The sequence below is a fragment of the Ixodes scapularis genome, unplaced genomic scaffold, assembly GCF_016920785.2.
Source record: "Ixodes scapularis isolate PalLabHiFi unplaced genomic scaffold, ASM1692078v2 PGA_scaffold2__306_contigs__length_199485367, whole genome shotgun sequence".
Classification (NCBI taxonomy): Eukaryota; Metazoa; Arthropoda; class Arachnida; order Ixodida; family Ixodidae; genus Ixodes; species Ixodes scapularis.
The window spans coordinates 38,735,770-38,742,060 of NW_024609857.1; the positions used below are offsets into that span (position 1 = coordinate 38,735,770).

Consider the following 6,291-nt stretch of genomic DNA (forward strand, 5'->3'; position numbering starts at 1 on the left):
TATGTAGCTTGAGACAACAGTAATATCACGCTTGTCCATTTTTATTGTTACGGCTGTATGCTCACCGTATAGAGTGTTCAAGTCGCTAAGGTCGATTTCCATTTGTTTGAGGTGATTCTGCACGAATATAGATGCCCTAGACTTCCCGTCGAGGTGCGGTGTCTTACTGTGATATTGGACGTATGGGGATAATCGATGAGGTCCTGGTTGCACATACGTTTCTTGAAAAGCAAGAACATTTGGTTGAAGCTCCAGGAGGCGGCGACGAAGTTCGGAAAGTCGAGGTCGAAGGGTATTAACATTCCACTGGATGATCGATGGAAGCATCTTGATACGACCCGGCGCTACCGGCGCGCGCACAGGGGATCCTGCAGCGTTGCTCTCAGGCATCGCTGTGTTAAGAATTTTTCACGATTCCGACGATAGCTGTCTCAAAGAGCATCATTTCTTGTAAAATTGTCTTTAATGTGCTTGGTGGCATTTGTGCGATGGCACTCCGCAGTGCAGAGAAGATGACGCCTATTAAGCTATCGGCGGATGTGGCTGATTCTTGCGCTGGCTCCTCAGACACACGTCGACCAGAAAGTACATCACTGTATGCAAGGTTTCTATTTGGTCTAGTCTGGGTCATTTCTTGTTGGTCCTTCTTCGCATCTGACTTTCCTGAGTTTTCTTTATCAGTGGTTGGAGAACGTTTAGAAGAAATATTCATTGACCTCGATGCAGCTCTTTTTGGCGAGTCCTTCTTAAGTTGATTTTTTCGTCCTGCTTGAGCATGGAAACGATCTGCGTGCGTTGTTTCTTTTTGGAGCGCAGGATATTCTTCTTGTGCTACAGGTAGTTCACGTTGTGTTTCAGCAAGCTTTGGTCCGTGAATGAAAGATTTTTTCCTTGTAAGTGCTGCCAGGCGTACCTTGCAATATGCATAAGAGGCAGGATGGTCACCGAGACAGTTCGCACATTTGGTGGGAAGTGTGCCAGGGCGTTCTTTGGACGAGTGTGGTTCTCCACATCTTTTGCATTTTGTTTTCCCCTTGCAGTACTTTGCAATGTGGCCGAGGGCCTGGCAGTTGAAACACCTTGGAGGTGCTGCAATGTACTCGGTTACCTCGTGCCGTGTGAAGCCGAGGTTGATCTTGTCCGGTCGCTCGGTGTTTGGACGGAATGTCAGAACCACTCGGTCGATCGGTTGGGCAACATCTGTTGCATTTTCGCGTCGCTGGTAGAGCCGACGAGCGGCGATCACACCGGCTGGTCCCAGAAATTCGTTAAGGTCATTATCAGTGTACCACTTTGGTACCCCTTTGATTAGACCGAAGTTTTGTAGGTACGCTTTGGGTATGGTTGCTTGTACCGGGATCCCACAAAGGGAGTGCACTTTGAGAAGTCGATGCACAGTCGGTACTTCTGAGACATCAAGTAAAAGACCTCCCCTCGCTGTGAAACGATGTCTCACGATGGGCGCGCCAGCCAGTGTCTCTACTTCAGGAGACAATTTCAGCGGGTTTTGTTGCTGCAACCGCTTATCCTCCTGCACGGGCGTTAGCAGGACTGGAACCCCTGTCGTCCTCTGTCGACGATGTTGCACTAAGGTGAACTCAGAGTCCTCTCCGGCTTCCGTCTCCCATTTTTTCCGGGTGGTCGTTCACTGATATCTCTTCATCATCACCGTCTCCCTTACGTCGCTTAGTTTGGGGGCTTACTTGTGTTCCATTGTAGGTATGGTCTGATTCGGTAATATCCGAGGTCGTGGCTGGGGGATGTCCATCGGCACAGGACATACCAGGTGTACCCCTGCCTCGAAAGGCCAAGGTTGACTTGAATGGGCGTCTTAATATATACGTGTCGAAAAATTGAAACAAGAGAAGAAAAATGGCGACCTAGTCAAATAGGATTCTTCTTCCTCCTCCGAACATTAAAGGAAGGAGACACAGAAAAGACAACTACTCGCTGGACTACCAACTCTTTTAATAGATTGTCCTCCTCTTCTACTAAATCTGATGCGTATCAATTTTTTTTCTTATTTCTATTTTTATTTAGCAGAGAGGGCGCCCTTCGAAAATAGCTTTTCTTGCGGCTGTAGGGTTATTGAAGCGGAGCTCACGCAGTTTTCTTCTTCGTTGTCTGTAGCCAAGGCCTCCAACATCTCCCTTGCAAGCTGGTTTTTATGGTACCCTATGATGCTGGCTTGCTCAAGCTTTGGTTTGCACTTGCAAGTTCAACAATGGGCAGCGAGGTGTCCTGGTCCCGCGCGATTTTTAACGTTGGCCGCATGTTCACGTGCACGGTCATTTATGCATTTCCCCGTCTGTCCAATATAGCATCGTCCACATGTTAACGGTATGCTGTAGACGACTCCTTTTTGGCACGGGAAGGTATTTTGTCTTGTGCCGATTGTCACACCTGTCTTTCATGTCCGTTTGTGTCTGATTAGCCTTGCGGCATGGGGAATATTCCTTATTGGGGGCCGAGCACACAACTTGAACGTTTTGCCGGTTTGCTATTTTTTTCAATTTGTGGGTGACCCCATGAATGTAAGGGATTACTGCGAAGGACTTCTTTGTTTTCCTTGCTTGTTCTTCACTTTGACCATTGTTCCTCTTGACACTGCGGCATATTTTTTTTCACATATGGAGGCCAATAATATGGAGGCCATATTCACATATGGAGGCCCGCAGTGTTGTGCGTGCCGATGGTCGGTGAGGTCTTTTTCAGTGCCGAGTCGGATAAGTGCTATGGAAACTTCGTGACCATACAGTGCAAACAGTTTATTTACACTATATTGAAATGAGAACTCTTTTGATAAACAATTTACACATCTCATATTTATGTACAAAATAGCAGATGACTTTATTTGAAGATAATCATAGCCTATTAAATTTGCAGCAGTTGTGTTCTAAATTTAACAGATAAGGACAAGACACGTCCGACTTCTGGGTTGTTAAAAACAGTTATCTTTTCTTCTTCCTTTGCAGCTGCCGCATTAGTTTCGTGCTGCTGCGGCGGCGACAATCTCAATTGTTCGTTTTCTCACCGTCAAAACTGTTAGGACAGGCGGTGCACGAGAAAGACGGTTCACGCGACCACTAGATAGGCAGCCTCCAGTTTCCTAGCTTTAGGCTGGTGTAGCCAGGAGACAATAAACGAACGCTTCAAATCGCCGGAACGATAAATGTCAGAGTCCGGCTTTTGTGTTGTCATGGTTGGACTGTTCCGGTGTTCGGTGTCTAGGAGATGATGATTGTAGCTGGGGCTGGTGGCGTCCCGGAAGGCGGGTTTGATACGGTCTATAGTGATGACTTCCTGTTTGCCTTTTACTTCTAGAGTCATCGTTTTCATTGTTCGCTCCAGAACGTTAAAGGGGCCAACGTATGCCGGTGTCAACGGCTTTTTGACTAAATCGCAACGTACGAAAACATGTTTGCAGGTCTTAAGTTCTTGGGACACGAAAACTTTGCGGGTGGCAGGATTTCTTGGAGGTGTCAGTTGCAGTTGCTTGAAAACTTCTCGCAATCAGTTCACGTAGTCGCACGGTGCTGGAATGGTTTGTTCGTTGAGGGGAGCGAAAAATTCTCCTGGTAGCCTTGCTGTTGTACCGAGCACTAGTTCCGGTGATGTGCATTCCAAATCTGGTTTGAAAGCACATCTGATACCAAGCAGCACTGGAGGCAAATGCTGGAGCCAGTGATTTCGGTCTTCATGTGCTATTAGGGAGGCCTTCAGCTGTCGGTGGAGGTGTTCCACCATCTCGTTGGCTTAAGGGTGGTACGATGTTGCTCGAATGTGTCGTGCGCCGAGGAGCTGAGCCAGCGCCGTGAACAGCGCACACTCAAACTGTCGTCCTCGATCAGTGGTTATGGTTAATGGGCAGCCGTATCGGGAGGTTCAATGCGTAGCAAAGCTATCTGCGACCGTTTTGGCTGTAATGTTAGGGATTGCTATGGCCTCTGGCCAACTTGTGTACCTATCTACGCAGGTGATGAGATAGGTAAATCCTTGGCACGGTGGCAGGGGCCCTACCGGATCTAGGTGGATGTGGACAAAACGTGCCTCCCGGAGTAGAAAGGGTACTATAGGAGTTTTGTTGTGCCTCGTGATCTTAGCACGCTGGCACTGGAGGCAGCTCCTAGTCCAGTGGCAGACGTCAGCATTTACTCTGGGAAATATATATTGTGTGGTGACTAGTCGCTGAGTGTTGCGGATCCCTGGACAGTGGAGGTCGTGTAACGCTTCGAAGACTGCTCCCCGGAATGAAAGTGGTACGAAGGGCCGTGGGTTTCCTGTGGACACATCGCAGTGGACGGTGGTTGAGCCCAGAGGTGAGGGAATATCTTTAAGTTGTACTGACGACTCCTGGCTCTCCGCCAATAGCTCGTGATCGTCGCGCTGTGCCTCTGCCATTGCGTGAAAATCCAGTGTTGCGGGTTGGGGTGAGAGCGTCGTTACTCGGCGATGGGGCGTCAGAAGCGGAATTGTATACTCCTTGGACGTGCCGAATGTCCACTGTAAATTCCGAGACGAATCCCAACTGTTGAATTTCCCGGGCAGAATAGTTCGCGTGATTGCCTCTCAATGCGAACGTGAGAGGTTTATGGTCAGTTAGTATGTGGAATGTGCCACCTTCCAACATGTGCCGGAAATGTTTCACGCTTAGGAAGATGGCCAACAATTCTCGCCCGAAGGTGCTGTACCTTGTCTCTGCTGGCTTCATCTTCTGGAAGAAAAAAGCTAGGGTGTGCCAGTCTTCCTCAATGTATGCTGTTGTAGGACTGCTCCGACAGCTACGCTCGAGGCGTCTGTCATCAGAGGAAGGAGGGCATCGACTTGTGGGTGAACTATGACGGTGGCGTCAACCAGAGCTTTCTTCACAAGGGAGAAAGCAGACTCCACTGCGTTCGATCATTCGACCTTGAGTTCGGGCCTTTCTTCGTGCGAAGCAAATCGGTGAGGGATCGCAGTATACGGGCACACTCAGGTATGAAGCGTCGGTGGAAATTTAGCAGTCCGAAAAATTCAAGCAGTTTACGCAATGAGGTTGGTTGCGGGAAATCTCGTACAGCTTGTATTTTGTTGTCTAATGGTGTGATGCCTTCTGGCGTGACATGATGCCCCAGAAAGTCGATGTTCGGGACGCCGAGCACGGATTTGCCAGCGTTGACAACGAGGCCAAAGGACTGGAGGCGCTCGAAGAGTAACCGGAGGTGTTGTTTGTGTTCTTCGGTGCATGAGCTGGCGACGAGCAGGTCGTCGAGGTATGCGAACACGAAGTTCAGGCTTCGAGTCACCTCGTTAATGAAACGTTAGAACGTTTGGGCGGCATTGCGCAGCCCAAACGGCATGCGAACAAATTCGAATAATACAAATGGTGTGGTAATGGCAGTCTTGGCGATTTCAGATGGTTCGACGGGTATCTGGTGATACGCTTTGACCAAGTCGTTTCTGGAGAAAATGTTTTTGCCTGCCAGGTTGGCTGTAAAGTCTTTGATATGTGGAAGGGGATACCAATCCGGAAAGGTGTGGACGTTCAGTGCGAGATAATCGCCGCATGGTCGCCAGTCCTCCGCAATAGACCTGTTCCGGAATTCAGACCGGCAACTTTGATCACTATCATCATCCGAAAAATGGCATATGTGCTATAATAATGGTGGCCTTCTGTTTACAGATGATGGAAGAAGTTGAAGATGCTCCTAAGCAGATGATTCGATGATTATACATTCTAGATGTTAGCGCGACGTGAAGCACGAATTTGATGCAAGATCTGCGTAAGCGTTCATTTCTAACTCAGACCCAGTCAATCTGTTAGTAGCACACACTCGGCTTCAAAGCCCCTTGATGTATAGCATATTATCAATGCGTCTATGTGGGCTGGCTTTTCGTTCGGACTGGTTGCATCTTTTTCGCCATCAACACTGAAAGAGATTTAAAAAGAACTGGTCAGTGACGCGCGCATTATCATTTACCGTTGACTTGCGAAAGTGTGCCCCATAAAATACTGCAGACCACAGGTTCATTGCCGCCATTAGTAAAAGTTAAAATGCCATTTGAGTCACCAGATGGCGCTGAATTCCGGAAAGGGTTTATTGCTTTGGGAACCAGGTGTAGAGGGGAGGACCAGCTGCTCGCCGATGGCCGGATCACGCCAAGTTGTAACATGTGTTCGAACTCACGTCGGGCCACTGAGAGACGCTCTCCTGTGAGGCGCCGTGGCTGCACGAACGTTGCAGGCCCACTAGTCACAATGTGATGTGTGACGGAGTGTCGTACTGGTTCGGTCAGGTTGTTGGTCTTCGC

General features: G+C 48.7%; 1 pseudogene; it reads right to left on the bottom strand.

Moving 5' to 3' along the window:
- Nucleotides 1-382: 382 nt before the first annotated feature.
- LOC115329111 lies at nt 383-1,781 on the bottom strand (annotated as a pseudogene).
- Nucleotides 1,782-6,291: the final 4,510 nt, after the last annotated feature.